Raw genomic sequence first — 24,729 nt, 5'->3', positions numbered from 1 at the left:
TGGCCTGTGCGTTTTATTATATATGTTTTCATTTATTTATAGACTTTTTCCTAATACCTTTTTTTCCACATCAGTTTAAAAATCCTGGCAACATCCATGCACAGCGCTTCCAAACAGACAAAAATGTAAACATGGTTCCAAATTTCTTTCTCTTTCTCTCTCTGTCACCCACCCACACGCACAGTGGGCGTGTCGTTCTTCCAGCTGGAGTAAATAGAGGCGACGCTGCAGCATGCGCTCGGAAAGGGACACCGGCTGACACATGAGCGCTCCCTCCATCACTGCTCTGCTCCACCCTGCGCCTTTGCGGACTCTGGGACGAGACACGGATTGTATGAGGTAGGTAGGTGTCTACGGATTCTTTAACCTCTCTCTCTGGGCGTGGGCGAGCTGTACATGGTGAGGTTGTGGTGAGGGGTTATGTATTTGTTGGTCACGGCGATCCACAGGTGTGCAGGGAAAAACATGCGTGTGAATGTGTTTTAAGTGCGCTTATCGCGTGTTACCGAGGAGATCGCAGTTCACCAGGTGGACTCAGCAGCGGGTCCGGGCAGGTTTGCTGAACGCACGTTGCCCGTCCTGCCACGACTTGCGGGCAAAGGTAAGCACTCCCGAACACTTGGTGCTGATTGGACCGCGCAGCATTCGGCACACGCCTGATAACTTGCCCACCAAACAGCCCGCGCCAGCTGCGTGCAGCTGTAAGCCGCAGGCTGAAACTGTGAGAGTACAAATGCTGGCCGTGATGTGGTGAGCACCTTTCTGAACGCAGCCGGGCTTAGAGAGGTCCTCTGTGGCGGCTGCGCCTTCAGGTGCTGCCAGGAGCATCTCTTCATTTGTGGGCAGCATCTATAAAATATAACCTGAGCTCAAGAGTGTGACAGTACGTCTGTCTGAGAATGTTACAAGCTCAGCCACAAATAGAGCAAAAAAAACCCCTTTGAGCACGTTTTACTCCCGCGCTGCTGTTCACCACCAGAGGAAGCAAGTGGAGTCTGCTCTGCACTCTGCTCCAACAGGTAGTGACCATCATCCTACATAATCTCCGGGCGGTAGCTGAGTAGTAGTTTAAAGTTTAAACTTCTCAAACACAGCTCCCCAAAGCTTCTGTCTATGCATGCACTCAACAACTGTTTGTAACATTCTCTGTCAGACCACATTAACGGGTGAGACAAAAGAATGTGAAACAAATTGATGGAACGGTTGGATGCAATATTCCGCTACCACCTGCAGGTGGTGGTCATGCACATTTGCTAGCCATCATTGAGAAAACAAAACAAACAAAAAAAGGGAGAAAAAAATTAGAGGAAAAATTTACTGCCATCTCCCAAACTGGTGTGTAACACTAAGATTTTCTGCTGCTGGATTAGCAGGAGAAACGTGCAAAAGCCTTTCATGCGTGGAACTCCACAGCCAGCGCTAGCTGTAGTATAACTATAGTGAGCATAGCCAAACAGTTCCGAGTATTAAATTGGGTTTTTGTTTAACATAGAGTGTATTGCATTAAGAAGTTAAATGACTCGGGTAAGTGTTTGATGTCTTGGATATACACAAACACAAATTTGAGACAAATGGGTCATCTAAGCCAGGCGGTGCATCATTTCAGAGTAAGCTCAGATCTCAAAACCTAATGCAAATATCAATATGTAACTGTGTTTTTTAGTTGTTCCTAGTTAGCTCACTTTTGTTTAGAGCCTGTAACAAAATGAGATTAAACTAATTTCAGTTTAAAACCATGTTAATGACACCGTACTATTGCACTGTCTTCATGTCAGCATTTTGACATACAAATAATTATTACTTGAGCATGTGTCTGTACTGCCTTCTTTAAATCTTGATAAGTGTTTCTGCTACAAAATGTGCAAGTCATTTGGAACATGTGCTTGGCCTGATGGAGTGATGATGCTGCAGAGCTGTCTGTGGCTCACTGCTGTCTTATCGTGGTGCTGTTCAACTTGTCATCACCACGGCATCCTCTCTGGACAACAATTAATTCGATATACATATACAAAACCACAGTTTACATTCATATGTACAATATGTAGCATTCTTGTCAAAATCATTTGGTTCTGAGTGGCCTGCTCTTACAAAAATGGTTATGCAACTAACTGAGACTGACTAAAGTGCTAGCAAAAAGAGACTCAGGCTGGGGTGGTTGTCAGAATATCAGCAGAGAATATGAAGGCGTGTAGAAAATCTTGAACATAAATGAGCTGAGTGGGAGAGATGAGTGCTGGGCTGTGCAGCTGGAGTTAGGAGCACGGGTTACACGAGTGAAGGTGTAAGCCTGTGGAATTTCCTTTCATCTATAGCTGACTTGCAAATGTACAAGCTGTTGCAAGATCTGGTGTTTGTCTGTGTGTGTCTGTGCTGTCAGAGAGCTTCTTCTTATTATAGACTTGCATCACTTCTGAATCGGCAGCTGCTCTGATGTGTCTGATCCTCAGGGACTGGTCTGGGATCAGCTGCTGCGGCTTGGTCTATCAAAGACTAATATTTCATTGCAGTGACTTTCTGTTGGGAATGAGGAAGAAGTAATTTGGTCTAATCCACTGTTTTGTTTATTCCCACCACCAACTGATTTCTAACAGACACTCTGTGGCTTTGTACTATCTGACCAGCTTCTTTACTTTTGTTGTAATTACTGTGTTAAACTAGAGGCGTTTGTCACTTACATCAACATGTAATTTAAGCCTCAAAGAACTGATACAGTTGTTCTTTGCTCAAGAAATGCTGCTGCTTCTAGTCAAGCGGACACAGTGTGTGATGTGTTGAACGTAGGAGTATGGTCTGATAGCTGAAGTGTTGTATTGTTTGTACACTGTCATAGGTTAAAAAAGAAACGTTTTCTAAAGGTTGGCTAATGTTGGGGTGGTAAAGGGTGGTATTTACCCCAAACCACAGGTGAAAACATCTATAGGGTGAATCAAAAAGAATCATCTGTTTTCTTAAAGTAATGTACACGTGAAACCTGTGATAAATTTTAAAATACAAAACTTGAAATGTTTACAAGTGCTCAGTGTGTTAGCCTCTGGACACAATTTGTTCCATGTCTCCATCAGTGCTGTTGTTATGCTACCTGCTGCCAACCACTTGAAACTTGCAAATCCCCTCTAACAGTACGTTTCGATCATTACCACTGAATGGCAGTAAAGAGCACATTGAAATCAAATCATTCCTTTTCATACACCCTGTATTTTTTGTGGTTCTTTTTCAGTATCACATAGCCACTGCCAATCAGATACTTGGTGGACTGAAACCTCACACTACTTTTATTGCCATCGATTTTGACAAGACCCCCCACATTGGGTAAAATGTAGCAGTAACTGACCATTTTTTACAGATTGCTGTAGACACTCACTGGACCTCTTTCCTGACCTCCTCTGTACATACTGACAAAGAATTTGAAATTTGAACCAAAAACGTTAAGATTGGATTTATCACTACATCAAACTTTTTGCCCTTTCTGCTGGCACCATTTCTGTTTCAGTCAGGTGTTGTTTCAGGGCTTTGCTGCGTCTTTTTTCCTGCCCTGTTTCTTAAGAAGATGAATTTTGGATGCTGCTCATTTGCTGTAGATACATGCCAACAGTTTGTAGGTAGTAGCTCTTTGGGAATCACCTTCTTGGTGCAGCAGTAAGATTCAAGATTCATAGATTCAAATGAAGAAATGTAAACAAATTATGTTTTTTGTGACAGGCTGCTCGTGACAAAGTGCTTAAAAATACAATTTAAAATTGGTTCTTTGCTAAGTTGTTATGTGTGGACACGACACTGTTTCATTCTTTAGGATGTTAGGAGCCTTTTGTATTCTTCAGTGGTCAGTAATAAGTAGCAAACGAACAACAAAAGACATTCCTCTGAAAATGTTTAGATACAAGGACTGGACTAAATATGAGTGAAGTGGCAGATTATGTTTAGAAAGACCTTCAGAAAGCCTACAGACCTGTTAAAAGTACAAGACATCAGGCTGAAATGAGGGTAGCTCGAGTTCTTTTCCTAAACTAGCATTCGTTTCTCAGTGTTACCTGTATACAGCACACTGCTACAGTGGACATACTCAAATTTCAGATTTGGCTTTGTCAGCTCACAGTTCACCCACCAAAAATATTCTTTCCTACTTTCATTCGCTTCTGCTTTTCTGAGAAAAACAATCTTGTCTTTGAAAAAGTTTGCTTTTCTCTCTTAGTCCATGGCTATTTCTGACTAAACTCTTGCTTGTGTTCAGAGGGAATTGCAAGCTTGGTGGTATAACTTTATGTTCATTTGATTTATTCATGTATTTCACTTATAATGTATATAATGTAAAATAGAATCTAAAAGCAATACAGCATGTTTTCACCTTGTTCGTGACGATACTTGTAGAAATGCCCTTTAAAAAATGTTCATAGAGTTGTACTTGAACTAGTCTTAAGATCTCAGAATCTCATTTCTCATAGCAAGTGAGTAAGAAAACACACACACACACACACACACACACACACACACCACACCACACACACGACACAACACACACACATACACACACACACACGACACACACACGACACACTACACACACACACACACACACACACAGCACAGCGTACACACTAACACACACACACACACACACACACACACACACACACACACACACACACACACACACACACACAAATATGTCTGACATCATCTGCTTCTTTTATATGATGTTACTGTAAGCATTCCATTTCCAAAGTGAGGAACACAACTGTTGGCAGAGGAAAAAAAACATTTACTTTCCACACACACAGTCAACGACGTATAGTCAGTGGGAAGAACTGGCAAAGCGCTACTGCCGTGCATGACTGGGCCGGCAGCCAAAGGCTACAGTTTACTTGAGGAAACCATCAGCTTTTTAGCCTCAACTGAAAGAGGAAAATTTCTCTCCCTTCCAGTCAGGCCTGTCAGCTGTACTTCTCTTTGCTTTCTCCTCTGGTATATTTTTAAGAAGAACGTCATATTCATAAATGAAGTGACAAAGACAAAAGCTTTTGATCCTTTTTGTCTTTTTTTTTATACCCTTGACGCTTCCATCAGTTTCTTAATTTGATGTGAAATTGTTTAGATTGGCTCCTTTCTTGTCTGGACTTTGTAGTCTGCAACAGAAGCTGGATCAACCTGACTTAAAGCACCTCCACCCAGTCCATGTTCTTAATGACATGCAATGAGAAGCTTGCATGAACAACTGGGTATAAATTGATTCCAGGCATTGCCCTGGCATTGTAACAGACAGCTATTTTGGCTTTGTGTGCAAGCCTGTTATTTTTGTGGATGATGTGATCCAGACAGACAGAATACAGAGAGAGATCCACCTCAACCTGCGTGTGCACGTGCCTCTGCTGCCTAAAACGCACATTCAGCAGCTACTTAAAAGCTGGTGCTGAAATTACAAACACACACACACACACACACACACACACACAACACCACACAACACACACACACACACACACACACACACACACACACACACACACACACACACGTATGCCACACCCTTTTTGTTTGGATCTCAGGAGCCCAATTTAGATCAAAGTACTGAGAAAAGGGTGTAGTGTAGCATACACCCAATGGAATTTTTGTTTATCCACTTTTTGAGTTGCAATATTCAATTTACCTTTGTAGACTAAGAAAGGACTTCCAGAAGTTTCCAGAATATATCGGACACATACATACAGCAGGTTGATAAATGGCTGACGAGCAGATTATTTTGAACAACAAAGACTGTCTTGCTACAAACTAGCACCTGCTCACCAGATGTGCACAGAAATATTATTCTAGCCATTAATTTATTAATGGCCCATTCAAGCTCTTTGTTATCCTTGGTGCTTTGCTATATTGTGGAAATTCAATTTTGCTTTGTAATGAACACCAATTTATTCTGTTGCTCTCATGTAGTTATTGTAATATTTCATTTACAGTCTAAATTCACTGAAGTGAACGAGCTGCAACAGAACAAGGTGAAACATGCAGCGAGTGAGAGAGAAAGAAATGTACTGCCTGCTAGATCAATAATTTATGCTCCCTCACACTGAAGCTTTAAAGATGGTCATTAAAGCTTCAATGATAAAACCTTCAGATCCATCGTGTATAAAAAAGAAAGGCCTCGCTCCACCCTGGGTGGTGGTTTGTTTGCCTTCCTCAGACTTTTGCCTCAGGTCTCTGTGCAGATTCTTCACTATATCTGTGCATCTTCCTGATGGCTGCTCGCTCACTCACTAACTCTCACCTTCCTTCTTTCCATTGCTCTCAGAGTTTTGCGTGGAACTGCCCGTGTTGTGATGATTACGGTCTTTTCTTCTTCTGATTTTTCACTGTGGTTGACGTCCTACCATCCTTGTCACGATTCCCCTTAGAGTGTATATAAAAATAAAATGCCTCACTAGACATAAAACTTAGTGGAAAATCGTGAGTATTCTGCAGAAAAATGTTCTTCATCTGTGGCAAATGGATTAATATAACTGCTGCATGAGATGAGAGTCATTTTAAAAACTTTATATTTCATTCGATGTTCAGCATCATGTTAATAAATCATGTTTGCAGTGGCTTTCCTGTGAGGACCACATGTCTCTAAAAAAGCTGCTTATATGCTCAGAAGTCTGGTATGCACGTTTAAATTAAAATATATTAACAAGAAAATCAGCTAAATTAAAAGGCTTGAGGAAAGTGTGATATGGTTCTGTCAGTTTCTTCGGAGGCGTTCAGAATATGAATGAAATTTGAAAGTGGCGTGTTGGTAAAACGGCTGGTTAAAAGTGCTGCATTCAGACATTCTTTTACATGCTAACTTAAACGTACCGCTGAGCCTGAACTTGGTCAACTTTCCTATTTTACAGATGTGGTCAGAAGTGTCCTTGTTAATGTACCAAAGGAGTTATTAACATGTGTAGAGAAGCAAGATGAAACTTATCTGTTATGATGCTAAATCACTGACGTTTTTGTACTTGCTAATTACTTGATGTGTATGAAGCACAGACCATAACTTTGAACAAGCTGCTGGCCGCTCGGCTCGCCCAGCTTCAGTCATTGTTAATTGGAGGCAGACACACTCGTATAACAGAGAGAGCTACAGTCCTCAATGAGCACAAAATAAGCTGAGCTTTCAGTGACAATAGACAATTGTAACCACAAAATAGCTATAATGTAAAGGATGAATTCAAATGGGCAAGGAGCTTTATGACAGTTGCTGTCTGAGATTAAAGGAAAGAGAGATCGCTTTACTTTTGTAGGTTTTGATTTATTCCTATTTTTAGATTCCTCCCAACGGCTCACCACTGCCAGATTCACAGATGCATTATGATCTCTTACATCTTCTGATGTACTTACTCTATCTAAAACAGCTTTGACGTCGACCTGAGAGACTCCTGCATTTTCATAGTAGAGGATGCCTCCCTGCACCTGATGATGTGATTGTTTATCAGAAAAGAATATCACCTTCACATCATCACCACCACATAAACACTAATCCTGTTTGTCTTTTCCAGCTGGTCCAGGCTTTAGTTAATTAACTTTAATCTCCTCATATTCACCAGCAGCACCAACAGATTTAACTTCCTATGCTTTGTATTGCAAGAATTGATTTAAAATCTTTGTCTGTTCTCATTTGTTGGTAGATTGTCATGTTAAAGGGACAGTAGGAATGTTTGCAGTATATTTGTGGAAGACTTTGTTGCAACCAATCCATTATTAAAACTTTAGCCAATAAACAAAAACAGGTTTATTCAGCTCTCCGTCTTTGCCATGACCCAAAGCTGGCTAATCTACACGCGCATGTGTGCATAGCAGTGGACTAGTATGATTGAGGCAGTTGATTTTCACTCAACAACCTTTGTGATATAAAAACAAATGTAATGATTAGTTATTATTAATCTCTGCCTTTTGCCCAGTGGCAGCTGGGATGGGCTCCTGCAAACCTGATTTGGATGGAGAGATGGTTGGATCCATCTGTACCACATATAAGCATGTAATAGCTCATTAGCTACCCTATGTCTTAGACATCCTTAACATCTTATGGACAGTGACAGTGTTGTCTTTTCATAGCTATTAGTAATTTATATTCCCTTATTGACCAAGCAAGGTCTCCGATCTCAAATAAACTTGTGGTAGAGTGAGGACAATATTTACAGCCATTTGTTTGGACATTTGTTTGTGGTTGCTAGTGGAGCTGGCTAACTTGTGTTTATTGATGATGTGACTGCTGACAGAAGTAATAGGATGTAAAGTTTCTGCTCACATTCAGAAGAAATGTGCAGTTGGGGGCCACAAAGACCCCCACACAAGAAGAAACTGAATGTATGGGCAGTAAAAGCCTGAGAGTATTTAATGGGAGAAAATGCAGCATTTATAATGTAATGAATTCCAGACTTCAGGTAGTCATTGGCTTCAAAAGATTTTTATCCAAGTATTATTAACAAAATTCTTTACAATTTAAATTATGCTAGTTTGTCCATTTAATGTTGAGGCCCTATTTGTAAAACTTGCTGTATTGCAAAACAGGTAATTCAGTACTTAAACTTCCTAAACTAAAGCTGAAAGTTTGGTGGTGCATAGAGGCTAAATTACAAAATTACACATGAAATGATAATTTGAGGAATGATACAGAGTTTAGAAATGAAATGTTAAATGAACAATCCAGATTGAAAGTTTTCCAAATGTTGTCACTTGTTATTATATTTGATTGGCAGTGTAGATCTGAATTACTCAACTCAACTCAAGTCCTAATATGGGTCAGATGTGCTTTGACCCATATGGAACCTGACTCATGATCTTTGAGCTGTGCCCCGCCCACAACATATTCTAGTGCTGCAACTGTGTTACAGCAATGTTAATTACATTTTTTTGTACTAATGGGATTTTACCAAATTTTATCAAGAAATATATGGGACTATTAAAGGTAATTTGTTCTCTACATTTTTGTGTTTTAAACACTGAAATGTCGATTCTGCAGTTTCAGGAAAAAGGAGATGTTTAGAAACAGACGCTTCCCACATTGTATCTCAAAAACTGGGTAAATAGATGCTCAGCGAGGCATATTAGAGATATTTCTGAGGGTACTGAGAGAACCTATTTTCTTTACTGTTGTGTGAATTGTCGGTTCAAACATCCTCTTAGTCACAGCAGTAGTATTTTGTATTCATAAGACCCACCAGACGTTGGAAGACGAACTGAAAATGTTCCTCTATCTACAGGTCGTCCACACAGTGTGTGTCTGTGTGTATGATTTCCCTCCTAGGGTGAAGGGAATGATTGTGGCACAAAAAGTGCAGCATATATCTAACTATGCCATTTCCTGTCAAAGTACTAGCATTACAGTTGAAACATGCTGACGTTTAGCCCAGAAATACATACTGGTAGATCTAAATATATAATGGTGTCACTGTTTAATTCCACTGCAGATGGGAGGTAAAAAGCATATTATTTTCTTTTCACGTCTTTCTGTGGTTGATTTTAATTACCTTCTATTTTTCTGATGAAAGCATCTGCTTATTTAAAAGCCAATAGACGACCCGAAGATAATGCCTGGCTAATGACAACCTGCCGCGTACAGATTTTCATCAATAATCTGATGCAGTTAAATGGAAACCTGTACGTTTCAAGCTCATAATTCACTGTGATGTCAAATCGATGGCTCTAATGTATGCAGTCGGACATGGGTGGTTATGTGTGAAATTGAAAGTGTCTATCTGTCTTGAAAAGAATTCAGGGATTGGCTATAATACTGCTATGTGTGAAAGCAGCGGCAACACTTGATGTCATCATAGCCCCAACTCAGGGCTCAAAAAGGAAGGAGGATGGAAGGAAGGATGTGTGATTGCAGTTATAACTGTCCATCTATCTTCTTCTGCTTATCTGGGGCCGGATTGTGGGTCGCTTAGGCATCAGTCTGGAATTCATTGCTTAGGCAGCAGCCTGAGCAGAGAGGCCTAGACCTCCCTCTCCCCGACCACCTCCTCCACCTTATCCGGGGGAAAACCAAGCGCTGCCAGGCCAGCCAAGAGATATGATCTCTTGAGCGTGTCCTGGGTCTGCCCCGGGGACTCATCCCAGTGGGACATGCCTGGAACACCCACGAGGCATTGTTGTCAGATGCCCGAAACACCTCAACTGGCTCCTTTTGATGTGGAGGAGAAGCAGCTCAACTTGGAGCCCCATCCAGATCACTGAACTCCTCACCATATCGCAGAAAGGCCAGCCACTCTACAGACAAAGCTTATTTCCATTGCTTGTATCCACAATCTCGTTCTTTCAGACACTACCCAAAGATCGTGATCATAGGTGAGGGTGTAGACGTAGAGCGACTGTTAAATTGAGACCTCTATTTTTTGCTCAGCTCTCTTTTTACCAAGATGGACCGGTACAGCGTCCAGATCACTGTATATGCAGCACCAACCCGTTGTCGATCTTCACGCAACATTGTAAAGGTGTATCATCCAAGACAGCCCTATAACATCCAAAGCCTTCAGTAATTCAGGGCAAACCTCATCCCCCCCCCCCCCCCCCCCCCCCCCCCCCCCCCCCCCAGCCCAACTTCAGTGCCAATAAAGGATTATTTTTTAACTGCCTGGTGGGACCTCAAGGCCCGAGTGATGGACGAGTTGTCCGCCATCACACCGCCAGAGTCTGCTTCCTCTATGGAAGATGTGTCAGGGGGATTAAGGAGGTCCATTTTTAAAGGAATAATTTTTTAAATGCAAAAACATATAAATAATGTCAAGTACAGTCAAAGTCAAATAAAATAAGATATATATTAGGGCTGGGCGATATGACCCAAAATTCATATCTTGATATTTTTTAACTGGATGGCGATATACAGATATATATCTCGATATTTTTTTAAAGCCATAAAGTAAGAACAAAAAGAGAGTTCATTAGTCAAAGCTGTGTCCCAGATGTCACACAGGCACTTTTATTAACATACAGCGATAGATGTACATGAAAAAAACTACTCAAAAATAAATTATGAGCATTTATTAAATAATAATGCTCCATAAATAAAAGAAAACTGTTGTTTTTGTGCATAACAAAGAGCTCACAATTGTGCAGTCAAAATGTAAACTAAAAGACGCTGAGCATAATAACAAAAGATTTCACAGCTGCTCTGTTCCCAACTTCTACTGCGTGACTGACAGCCTGGAGTTTGAAATCCACTTCGTAACCACGTCTCTTAACAGGTGCCATTTATGGTCCTTATAACACACATAGGGTAATATTACGTTGAAGCACAGTACGTATCACTCCGCGAGGCTCAGCCGTAATGCTCCGACAATCCATCAAGCGCTGCAGCTCCGTAGCTTACCAAAGTCGTACTAAAACATTTTTTGACAGATTGCTGAGCGCCGTGTTCCACATAAAATCGGTTGCGGTCATCAAGCACAACCAGAATTCATACATAAGGCGCGCTGTCAACTTTTGAGAAAATGAAAGGATTTTAGGCGTGCATGCACGTGTAGCCGTTAGCGTGGTTAGCTCGTTAACACGTTGACGCCGTCCAGCCCCACGCACGGGGCGATGCGCAGTAACTCGTTAACGGAGATTTGCCGTGTCCATCTTGTCGCTGCCTGCAGGTGAAGCATGGGGGAGGAGGGGGAGTTGTGTTCAGTGAAGGAGAGGCGAGGCCGAGTAACGTTGCGTAAAGACAAAAGTGGACGAAAGAGAGGCAAATTTGCGGCTCCACAAGTATAATTATAACGTAACATAGACTATATCGATATAAAGGATATTGTCACAGCTTATATCTCGTATAAAAATATATTGATATTTTTAAAAAACTCGATATATCGCCCAGCCCTAATATATATACAATCTAAAGTGAGGCATAAAAAATTACCTTTACTGTTCTTCATTTAGTCTTCTTGGAAGGACTTCTGACATTATAGGAGGCAAATTTTTGTGCTGTTTTAAAAGAACTTATGATGGTGTAGATGTTATTTAATATTAATTATAATTCAATGTCCAACCTAACAATCCTTAGGTCAGTGGCTTTAATGGCCCATTTATATTTTTATTGGCGTGTGAAATAAGTAGTGCTGTCAGCGTTAACGCATAAACTCGTTAAAACGGGCTAACAAGTTAACGCAGATGAATTGGAAAAAAAAAAAATTGATTCCACCACACAAGACTAATAATTAAATAAAACCAGATTAGCTATTTGTTAATATTTGCTACACTTTCTGCTACATTAAGCAAGATTTGTGTTCTATACACTTATAACATTTAGGTTTATATGAGCGTATGTGAGGAGCGGGTGAAATCACTCAAATCCACAGATTTTAATCCCATCTGTTTTGATTGCAAGAATGTTAGATTTTGGAAATCTTGCTACTGGGTAAATTGATAAGTAATTGGGTGATTGGGAAAACCATTTGGGGATCCCAAAGCAAAAAATAACTCTACAGCTCCTTTTGACTCAAGAGCAAATGTGTGTGTTTCTTCACACTGACCATCACATGATTTTTCTCTCTTGTTCAGCCTGGTTGCGCTCAGATCTTACATGTTTTTGATGCAACACAGCTCCAGCTGACTGCCTTAACTATCTCACAGACTTCAGTCTATTACTCTCTGTTAGAAAATAGCCAGGTTACAACTTCATTCTTATTGTAAAACTTGCCTTGCTATTTGTCATGGATGTTTTTGGACTTACTATGTCCTTCTGGGCTAATTTGGATTTAATCTCTTATAATAAGAATACTCCCTAAATAACATATTCAGTGTCATATTTACTTAGCCTTTCGCAGTAATTTGTCAAACTACTTGAGGTAGTTGAACCATGGTTCTGTTGCACTCTTGTCTCTCTGTCTCTCACAGATAATTTCTTTCTCTGCTGTCACCTAAGAGTGCAGGGGATTACCAAACCAGACAGTCGATATTTGTAGATGTGCACAGCTGCACCTCTGTGTGTGTGTATATGTGTGTGTGTGTGTACAATTGCATAACAGTAACCACACAAGTGTCCAGACACTAAATCTCAGGGTGGCTGGAGCTCAGGAGGTAGAGCAGGTTATCCACTGATTGGAAGGTTGGTGGTGATCCCTGGCTGCTCCAGCATGCCAAAGTATCCTTGGGCAAGATAATGATCCCCAAATTGCTCTCTAATGCAGCCCATTAAATGTGTATAAATGTTATATAGAAGGCACTTTTCACAGTTCGATCTGTGACAGTTATAATGGGCTCTGATGTCGTTCTTTTTGTTGTAATCTGATGCAGTTTATCTGGTTAAATGGTGGAGGAAGATGTTTTAGTTTGTCCATAGGGGGATGGGGGATTGTCTCTGCTTGCCTTTATGTAAAAGTCAACATACAGCACTGAGTTCTAGTAAATGTGTGATGATTATTAAGCCCTTAAAACTGTACACAAATGATGATGAATTGTGGTTTCCCACTCTGACCTGTTTTACACAAACATGCTGACGATGGCTGTTTGAACAGAGGCTGATCTTCACACTGACTGGAATAACTGCACCTGCGATTTGTTCTTTGCCTGGGGAGAAATGCTTCACTTTGAGGACTGCCTGTTATGCGCTCACACATTTATCTTCTGCCTATTGTTTGCTGTACGCTGTCTGTTGTTTGCTCTGTAAATTGTGGCAGGATGCCAGAATACGTCCCAGAAGATGCTGAGTTGTTGCTGCTAGCAGCTAAAACCAAGAATCTGTCAGCTGCTTTGCTATAAAAGGAAACTGGTCTGCTATTACTGTGTCATGTGTGGATCTGACCTAGTTGTTGTTATTTTTGTGATTTTTTTGCATCCATTTAAGTTTTATAACATGCACTGAAACAACCAAATGTTGGATTGGGGAATGTGCTCTGTATTTCATTCAGTCTTAAGCAGCGATTATACTTTCCACATCTGCAAGTCTGCTCGGGTCCCAGTGATGTAAATGGTGTCATCAGAAGGTTAGTGCAAGGTTCCAAGTGGATATCCGGATGCCTGCCTGTTTTTTGTGACTGCACAGACTCGTTTTAAAGAATTTATAATGCACCAACTACACTTGCTCCTCATGCAGCAGATGTCAATATAACAGGATTGACTACCTGGCTGTTTGGTCTCCTGGTGTGCGTGTCTGTGTTCACAACAGAGTTTAATGTAGGCTTTACTGATAGTCACATAATTAAAAACACCAACAGGTCAGTATTAATCACATCAATCATCTTGTAACTTGTCAAGGGAGTGGATACATTAGGCACCAAAGTGGGATTGCATGAAGTCATAGGTCTTCTCGGATGTTTTTGATAGGCTGTGGTTGGTACAACCAAAAGAGTTCAAAGGAAGGAGAACAAAATGGGATCAAAGACCTGGCTCCTTCAGAAGAGCTACCATCGCACAGAATCCACACACAGTGCATCATAGTTTTTTTAATATAGTGACACTTAGCCTCTCATTAAATAAAGCTGTTACATCCTGTGAGGATGTGGGAGTGTGTGGGCGTGGTGTTGTCCTCTCCCTCTCCTCCTCCTTCTTTCTTGCCCCTCCCCTTGTTTCTCTCTGCCCCTGCATTCTCCTTTAGGACACACCATCTGCCCTCGTTTATCACCAATTACCCTCCAGAGGTGATATAAGCTGGAGGAGAGCAGTGTGGGTGTGGGAGAGGCTTCTGGTGGATTTCCACTGTGCTGGTCAGTGTGTGCTTCTGGTCTAGGTGTGGAAAAGGCCTGCTGTGTGTGTGTGTGACCAGCCCCACCGTGCGTGGCTTGTTGTGAGTAACTCAACTGAGCAGTGGTTTTGCTTAAGTGCCTCCATTACTTGGTTTGGCCTTCCTGGTTATTGCTAATAGCAGCGTTGCTGTCTGTTTCTGTTGAATCCTTATAGTTGTTTTCTTAGCTGAAGCGGTCACCATCTCTTTGGGTTGGCCTGTCTAATTTATCATTAAAGCAGCGTTGCTGTCTCTTTCTGTTGTTACTGCTTATATGATTATTGGGTTAATTAATTATAATAAAGATTTATTTTGTGTTAAACACCTCTGCCTGGCATCCCTTTCATTTCAACCCGGATCCAACTGTTACTGTCCCCCACCCTCTTCGCCTAGCTTTCATGTGGGGACGTAACAAAGCAGATTGTTGTGCTTTCATGGATCCGTGTAAACTGTATGGGTGCAGCACAGGTAAATTGTGTTTAGTAACTGACTAATAACAATTTCACTCACCAAAAGAAACTTCTTGGATGGTCAGTGCCACACACAAACCATAGTATTAGATAATCCATTACAAACGCTAAAGGCTCTAATAGTGCACAAACAGTAAATAAGTCACTTTTAATGACTTATAGTAGTAGATGAGGCTTAGCAAATGCTTTTTGGCTACGGATGCCTGTGTTAGGGCACCTGCCAGTTAATGCTGCCATGCACCTAACTTAATTATCCATGTATCATCTGAAACATTGGATTCCCAATATGTGTTCTTTTTATAATTTACGCAGACGGCTGCAGGTCTTTTCAAGAGTGCAGTTTTCTGATGATAGTGCACTGGTGTGTTTCCTTCAGAGTTCAGTCTGATCATGGTGGCGCCTTGTCTTCATTTACCAAATGGGGTGGTGATGCCTTTCTCAACCTTAATTTGGCTAAAACGAAATAATTACTTAGTGACTGATTTATGGTAAGCCAAAAGTCATTATGACACAATGAAAAATTCCTAGGCTTAGTATGGGGGTTGCTGTAGCTCAGGAGGTCATCTACTGATCAGAAGGTTGGTGGATTCAATCCCCATCGGAGCATGAATGTGTATGAAAGCACTTAAAGCATAGAAGAAAGTGCTTGTGTGAATGTGGCATGTTGTCTAGAGTGCTCTGGCAGAGTAGAAAAGCGCTATGTAAGAATCAGTCCATTTAATTTATGAGAACAGTTTTTGAGTCAGTCAGTGGTTAAACAAGGACAACGAAGAATTTACTTGTTGCACAAGTGAAACTATTTAAGTGTTTCTAAAAAAATATATACATTTTAAACATTTGTTTATTCAAAGCTTTTCAACATTTTCTTTCATATGCTGGTTTAGTGCATTGTCTGAAGGATAGAAACAGTCCTAACAGCAGGTTAAAAGACCTTTTTATTACTTGTCAACCTGAACATGTTCTCTCAAGTGAATTTATTTCATTGCCTTCGGGTCATGTTACCATGCACCCTTTAGAAAAACAAAACACTACTAAATCCTTTCACACCATCATCTATTAAGGTGTTAAATGTCAGTAGTAGCACTTCGTTCTTATTTTCATTTTGGACTGTCAAACTAAATTGCCTATTGTGGCATAAATAGTTATTTTAATCTAATAAGTGCTCCGTATTAGTAAAGTCCACCCACCTACACCTCTGTGGGATCAAACTAGTACATGTCCAGTTTTAGATTTGCTCTAATCCTTTCAGTTCTATCACAAATTAATACCAAGTCGTATCATAATAAAGATCATTTAAAAACTGCCAAGTTCTAATGGTTTTCATTATCAACAGACCAGTTTGTCAAATTTCAAGGAGATCCTGCCATCCCATTACATGTAAATTATACATGTGTATCAGGTGTACGCATTAACTTGCACCATAACTGGAACCCCATTTGAACGCCACACTGCAACCTTCTACATAACCTGACGTGCAAAAGAAATGTAACTGCATGTCCGGTCGACACATAGCACAACTCCCAAAGTCTAAAGCAAGCTTCAGTGATGTCTCTTTGTTATGTTTGTGTTAGAGTGTTCGGTCTACAAAAGTAAAGAAAATCCGTCCGACTGTGAAAAGAGCAGCAGATTCAGAGCAGGTTGAGGTGATATACCTGTGTGGCTCCTCTCCTGTCCGACTGCAACACTTCATAGTCAAAATCCCCTATGACCACAAAGCAACTTGGCCAGTAACTTTGAACTAGAAGAAGGGACTAATACTAGCAGTTTGTCTAATCTTACTTTTGTACAGGGGCTGCTGATGGTCCTGGGGCATATTCTCCCGTGATAACCTCCCCAACGTGTGTAACTTTGGCCCAGAATGTATTGAATTTCATCCTTAGCTGGGCTCGTACCTGTGACCAGGATTCAGTGTACAGGCTATAGACACTGGTCCAAATGTAATTTGTTTGTCTGTGTTTCTAGTGTGTGAGACATGACCAACATGCCATGTGAAAGAGACACTGACAGACCCTAATCGGTCAGTGTCTCTTTCAAGATACAGACTTGGGAGATGACCTGAAATTGCACCTGTGCCACACCCTATGCAGAAATGGTGTGCACTGGCACTGCTTTGGGATATTGCGTCCATCCACCAGCACTAATGCAAAACGATAGCCCCGTGCCAATGCATTCAAAAGGCATCTCCATTGATCAGCACGATGGGTCGACCATGTCGAGCAGCCTCCCCTGACACTGAGACATGTTTTAGCAGCAAAAGAGAAACCTTTATTCAGAAAGAGTAGTAGTTCAAATAGCAGCAGAAAAAGTCCATAAGTACAAAATACCCAAGGAATGGCACTCAGGAACACCATATGACACCACATCAAACACCACTGAACTCAGGGTTTATACATACAGAGAGTAATCAGGTAGATGGGACACCTTGGTGATTATTACAGGTGAAAATAATCAAGACAACGAGACAGGCTAATTTAAACTACAGACTACAGAAGTACCTACATATACACAGGTATATGTGGCAACTTAACACAGAAATACTGGTAGCTGGTTAAAGTACCAAACCTAAATAGATTTCCAAAAAGGCAACAAAACCAAAGGCTAAGCACCACCAAAGAATAAACTGGAAATATTATACACCAACTAGGAAACTCTTCCCCAGTGTACTTCTCATCCTGTCTACCTGCCCTCACCCACAGCCTGTTGCAGATTTTCCTTCCCCACTGTTACCAAATGCTTGCTCAGTTGTAGTTGGGGGTTTTCCGAGTATTATTGTAGGGTCTTTACCTTACAATATAAAGCAGCTTGAGTTGGGACTACATGAATAAAATTTAGAAGAAACTCAAAACCCTGGAAGGTATTTAAAAGCACCAGTCTAAACTAAAAATAAGCTAGACTTAAATAACTAGGAACACTATTTTAACTCAGCCCAAAATCCACATAAGAACACTGGCCTTAAACCTCAGAGACGAAACCCAGGGGTCATGACACCGAGGGTTTTGTCTCTGGCAGCAGCAATATGTCACAAATGAAGAAACAGCCTTCCTGGGAAAAAAAGCTGGTGTTTTGCTCTGAGACACACTTGGTGGTGTCTGTCAGAGCAGAGTAGGTCTCAAAGTAAGAGTGATGGTAGTAACATCATGTCTTCTTTGTACTGTAATTTAATATAACACAGAATGTTGTGCTTCGTTATTTAGTGCTGACAAGCCCTTTGAGAAATGCACACAAAGATGCAGGAACACATACTTTACTGCCAAATTGTTCAACCTTTTTTAATATATATTTTTTAGCATGCCCCAGCTTGTTCGGATCTAAATTGGGCTCTGAATATTGTTGTTGTGATCATGTTGAAACTCATGTGAGTGCTGCGTGTGTGTGACTGCTTACCAGTACGAGTGTTGACAGGTCAGTGAATTGAGGATTAGGTATGTGAAATGATAACAATGCAGTGGAAGGTATTCAGAACATGAATGTATTCCAGAGCACTGGTGCATGGGGAGACGGTGCATATTAACAAAGCCCGGGATCTGCAGGAACATAATTACCAGTTTGTAAGGGGAAATGGTTATTAAGGAACGTCATATGGAGAACAGCAGGTGTATGCTGCAGAAGCTTATAGAGCTGCGTGATACAGATATTTGTGCTTTCTGCTTTAAAATGTCTGCAGTGATGAGCTGATGTGTTAGCACACAGGCACAGTGCAGTTGGCTCATGAAAGGTAAGAAAGGGAATAAACTGGCTCACCACTCCTACCACATCAAATCAGTGTAATTTAGCTGGATAGCTCTAGGTGGGCATGGAAGTAAGAACAAACACACTGCAGGGCAGCCTTCTGGCTTTCACACTTAATGTTTAATATATTTAATATAAGTGTTTGATATTTTGAGTCATGCTGATTATCTGTGTCATCAGCATGACTCCGACACTTCATTGACATTCAACTCTTCTGGTCAATAATAAAATAACACAACAATTTGTTTGGTTGGACGTTTTTTTTGTTGTTGTTTTTTTTGCTTTATCTGCTGTTTTTTAGTAACTTGTGAATCTTTCTGATAATTGTGTTTTCAAAAAAGGGTAACAGAACAAAAACAATTATTTGGGGTGTTTCCAGCATAAAAATGTTTTTTTGACATCACACACTGAACTGCAGAACTACAGATTCAAACAAGTTGGTGAGGTCTCCTAAACAAGTGCAGATTCCAAGCTCATCAGTTGAAACAACTGTATGTAAATACAAGTTATTTGGATGTGTCACCACTCTGTTGAGGTCTGGAAGATGATCCAAAATGTATCCCTTAGATGAGGAAATTGGTTAGGATGTTCAGGATGTTATTCAACCAAAATTACAAGACAATGCTTAAACGCGACGCTCATGCCAGGAAAGAAGCAGATTGGAATGAACTCTCCTAATTCTGCCGAGAACAGTTTCTGACATGCAGCCAGAATTATGCTGGGAGCTTGTTGAAGGGTACCAAAAACCTCTGGTCAATGTGCCAAACATTCACATTCACCAGATGTTTAGCCAAATATTACTGGAAGTGTAAATAAGTTTCTTTGAATAGTTTTGACCCTGTGTAGATCAGAGATAATCCCCAAAAAATCAAAATAAATTAAGTTATTCCAAAAAAGGAACCGTTCAGAGACATCAGTAAAATCCAAAATTAGCATGATGTTCATGCATGTAAAGTTATGTTATTGTTTTCAAATCTTTGTTTCGTCCTAAGAAGGTATAAAGGTGTGTGGTAAACACCAATGACTGTGTACCAAATACTATGGCAATTTCCCTACAGTTCAAAATATTAACCATTACCAAAAGAAAATTGGGTCCTTCTGGTTGTCAGCTATGCTAAAAAACAAATGTATAGGGATATCTCTGTGACGGAGACATTTTCAGTTTAACATCTGCATCACACCCCAGACATTACAGTCTAGTATGGAGCAGCTGATTTACTAAAGCAGCAAAACATGCTGCACCGCTACATGTTTAAAGAAGACCACATTTGTGAGTCATAAGTGCAAACCTTTATCATTCAGTATATTGTGTTTAGCTTTGTTAAATGTCGCAGAGAAGACCATCAAATGTGAACATTCTGACCCTCTAACCACAATCACATAATCCAGATGGTAAACATCAAATGTCAGTCACTCTTTGTCATTATTAGAGAAAATTTCTAACAGTTATTTTGAAAGAAAATAAAGTTGCACAAATACATAGCAGTACCATTGTGCTTAACACAGTTATTTAAACAACTATCTAAAACTATTGTCAAGTCATTGCATCGCTATACTATATTGACATAAACATCCAGTCACTTGGCTTAAAGAATCTGTTCTGCAGAAATGTCAAGCTGTACCAAAAGCCTGTATTTAACATTCTAATACCATTTTAGAGACTGGCATTATGTGGCCAACTGTGACGGCACAGTGTTTTTAATATGGTGTGATTCATTTCTCTTATTGGCTTCTTCTCCATAGCAATTGTGACTGAGGCTTGTGGTTGGCGTAGTATTAAAAAACCTTAAGAATAGTGTTTAAAAAACAATTATCTGGATATATGTAAAGCTCATGAGAAGCTTTACATATATCCAGACAGATTATCTTCATGAGAAGATAATCTATGACTTCTATAAATGATCCATGTTCAGTGAGTTCATTTGGGAACACTTAAAATGTTAACATATAATTCTGAAATTCTGTTTAATCTGGAGGACTTTTTTATTGCTCTACCCCATGAAGTTTGTGTGTAGAGAGGACAACATAAAAAGAGTGTGATATATTGAAACAACAAACACATAGTCAGTCCTGAACAAAGTAGATTTTACTCAATTGCTATACTAAACAGATTTCAGGCACTTCCACACTTGACGTTTCAAACTTAGCCTTGTTTTTTGTTTTCAGTTAAGGTTTGAGCTCATGACCAAATCAGACTTGTTTTTAACAGGACTGCAATGCCAAAAAGAAAATACATTATTGGTGAGAATTAATGCACAGCCTTAAATATCTGCAGCATTAAAATGCAACATCATACTTATGCAGTCGTTCTGTATGAAGAAGCCATTTAACTCAGGGGCTAGGTATGTGGTAAGAGTATCCAGGCAGTTCCTGGAGGATGAAGGAATTGATACCACTTACTGACTCCCAGGTTCACCTGACCTAAATCCAATGGAATACCTCTGAGACATTATGATTCAGTCCATCTGACTGTCAGGTTGTACGTCAGACTGTCGAAGACCTCACTAATGTCCTGGTCCAAATCAGGAACGACATCATCCGTTGTCTGAGCATTGGGAGCATCCCTCAACTAGCCTGCTGGATAATTTTTTTACTTCGATTCTTGGGGTGTCCTTGAATTCATCCCTTTGTAGGTTGATATTTTTAATTTTCATCAAACAATGTGGCATCCTTTCATTCCTAATACATTACCCAGTACATATCAGTATAGATATCCAGCATGATTTTTCCCCCTATTGATTTGATGTGTTTTTAAAGTGTTCCTTTAATTTTTTAGCCAGTGAATACATTTCAAGAACATACAAAAAATATCACAGGTACACACATTCACTTACTCGTATATATGTGCATCGTTGTTTACTATTATAGTCTACATAGAAACCACACTGGTTGCTGTTGCTCACCATTCGGTCTGTTGGGGTATGTGTGTCCAAAGAGAAGTGTCACTGATCCACATAAGATACTGGAAAGAAAAACCTGATTTTAACATGTTCCTTCACCGATCAAAACCTACTTTCATATGAATCATGTGTGCTTGAGCGCTACACCACACAGAAACAAACACACATTTGAAGACCTAAATTTAGAATAACTTATTATCTAATTCATTGCTGTTTCGATTGATATTTATAAAGGGATAATAGTTCAAATGAAATTTCACCCTGATAGTTTCACACACAATTAAGATTCCTCTTGCTTCTATTGATAACGGGAAAGATAACCATCTTGTTATAGAAAGTGAAAAGAAAGACATGGAGAAAATCCTAATGACTCTTTTCAGGGCAACACTGTCTGAATAACTAACAATATTACAGCGCCAGTTGCTTTTTCAAAAGCCTAAAATGAATAATACTGGGTGCTGGGAGGAGGTTGGATCTATTGGCCAGGTGGCTAATAGTTTGGGCAAGTATGTGCTTGTTACAGTGTGAAGGAAGCTGCAAGATGTCTGCTTTTCAAATATTTTCAAAAATTTCTGCCCTTAAAATCCTTAGTTTCTAACAAACCAGGGCAATGATGGCTACTGGAACAGTAACTGTCAGTTTTCTGGGAGAAATTTAATTGTGCTGATCTCTTTCAGAATAATGAGCACCATAAATAAAAATAAATGATTTTTTTACAGTGTTAGGATGGTTACGTTATCCTAGTCTACAAAGAAATTCCGAAAATTTAATATCCCTCTGTAAATCACTACCTTATCATGGTGGAGGGGTTTGTGAGTCCCAGGGATCCCAGGGGCTATGTTGTCACGGGGCTTTTGCCCCCTGGTAGGATCACCCAGTGCAAATTGGTCATGGGTGAGGGACCAGAGAAAGAGCGATTCAAAAGACCCCTGTGAGTAGAACATCAAGGGAAGAGTTCACCCTTCCCAGGATAGGGTTACTGGGGCCCTGCCCTGGAGCCAGGCTCAAGGAGGGTGCCCAAGGGTGACCGTCTGGAAGCCGGGCCTTAGTCCATGGATCCTGGCCAGGCCCACCTAAAAAAGCGACATGGGCCCATCCTCCTTTGGGCCCACCACCCACATGAGGTGCTGTAGGGGTTGGATCCAATGTGTGTTGGCCCTGGTGAATACTAAAACTAGTGATTGGGACATGGAATAACACCTCTCTGGTGGGGAAGGAGCCTGAGTTAGTGCGTGAGGTTGAGAGGTACCAGTAAGATATAGTCAGGCTCACCCCAACACATGGCTTGGGCTCTGGAACCAGTTTCCTGGAGAGGAGCTGGACTGTCTCAGTCTGGAGTTGCCTTTGGTGAGAGTCAGTGGGTTGGTTGGGGTGGGAATCTGAACCCAAGTGGTGTTTTGTTTTTTGACTTCTGTGCAAACCACAGTTTGTCCATAACAAACATCATGTTTGAACATAAGGGTGTCTATAACTGCACGTGGCACCAGGACACCCTAGGCTGCAGGTTGATGCAGGTTGATGATGAATTTTATAATCATACCCCCAGAATTACAGCCAAATGTTCTGGACACTTGGGTGAAGAGAGGGGCTAATCACCACCTGGTGATGAATTGGATCAAATAGTGGGGGAGGATGCTGGACAGACCTGGTGCACCTAAACATATGGTGAGGGTGCACTGAGAATGCCTGGCAGAGGCCCCGGTCCGCAAGATTTCAACTCATACCTCTGGCAGAGATTCAGCAGCATTCTGAGGGAGACTGGGGAGAGTGAGTCCGAATGGGCCATGTTTAGCACCTCCATTGCCGAAGTCGCTGCACTGAGCTGTAGAAGAAGTCCTATTGGGCTTGAGACTTTGGAGGCAGCTGATACGTACCAACTGACCAAGAGGAACATGACTAAGGCAGTGGCTAAAACAAAAACACAGGGGTGGGAGGAGTTCAGAGAGGCCATAGAAAAAGATTCTGGCAAACCATCAGGCGACTCAGGAGGGGAAAGCAGTGCTCTGCCTGAACTGTGTATAGTGCGGGTAGAGCACTACTTCTGCACTGTGGCTGCTGGGTGGCCTAGTCCGGGGCTCTCCTCAGCTCGTTTCTAGGTGGGTGACATGATTGCCCCTGAGGTGGTCCTCCTTGGGCTCTCATGTTCTGGGGGGCCTCTGGATGGCTAGGACCTGGATCTCCTCCATGCCTACTTTATGTCCTGGGTGGCAGGGCTATAGCTCCCCACACCCACTATTATACATTTACATGGAGACCTTATGAACACAAACACAGGTTTGCACACAGGTGTAAATACAGATGTTCACAGAGATGTCTGGACAGGTACTACCAGACACACTCTAGCTTGGTTGGCTGCTGCCAGTGTTCTAGCACTAGGGATGGGTACTGATAAGATTCCATTTTCGATTCTGTTTAATGATTCGATTCTTTATCGATTCTTGTTAAAAAGGAGAACACTAAGGTCGATTAGCTTAGAACTTTCTTTTATATCTTCTCTTTGAACAAGATAGAAATTTAGGAGTAACATGGCCTTACAAACCCAGCAGTGAGGTCTTAAGAGATCCAGCCTACGGCTCTTCAACGGGGTGTCACAGGGTCCCCAGGAAAAAAAATTGTAAATGTAAAATAATAAAATAAATATTCTTCTGTAGCAATAACAAAGTATAACATAACTTATTCAGTAGCAATTACACAAGAATATCCAGTAATGTCCCTGCCTACAATTAAACACATTCACTTACCGAAAATCATCTGCTGTGGCAAACGGGTGCAAGCCTTTGACCACAAACTGAGTCTCTGCTCGGTGACATTCGTCTATCCTGCCTGAAAGGAGACGCTGCCGGTAAACTGCAGCGACAACTGCCAGCATCTGAGCCAGACTCTGTCTCTCTCATCATGGTCACTAAATGCACAGTAATGGCAGGTTTGTAATAAGGCAGATCGCGCTAACATAATATGCACTGTTAGTTGATTATTT

General features: G+C 40.9%; 1 protein-coding gene across 4 annotated transcripts in view; it reads left to right on the top strand.

Moving 5' to 3' along the window:
- Positions 1-206: 206 nt before the first annotated feature.
- LOC102298511 (cell migration inducing hyaluronidase 1) overlaps positions 207-24,729 on the top strand; it is a 134,877-nt gene continuing 110,354 nt past the window's right edge. The window contains exon 1 of one of the 4 annotated variants that reach the window (XM_005947796.2): positions 207-339. The gene's annotated coding sequence lies outside the window, so the exon portion shown is untranslated. Of the gene's footprint in view, positions 1,020-24,729 lie in introns of all 4 variants that reach the window. The other 3 variants (XM_005947797.2, XM_042214328.1, XM_042214327.1) reach the window with 3 other exon arrangements.

Source organism: Haplochromis burtoni, unplaced genomic scaffold (genome assembly GCF_018398535.1).
Source record: "Haplochromis burtoni strain Fernald_Lab_line unplaced genomic scaffold, NCSU_Asbu1 Contig_549, whole genome shotgun sequence".
In the NCBI taxonomy this organism is placed as follows: domain Eukaryota; kingdom Metazoa; phylum Chordata; class Actinopteri; order Cichliformes; family Cichlidae; genus Haplochromis; species Haplochromis burtoni.
Note: the sequence above shows the minus strand (reverse complement) of the source record. Positions and strands in the feature narration are given on the sequence as shown.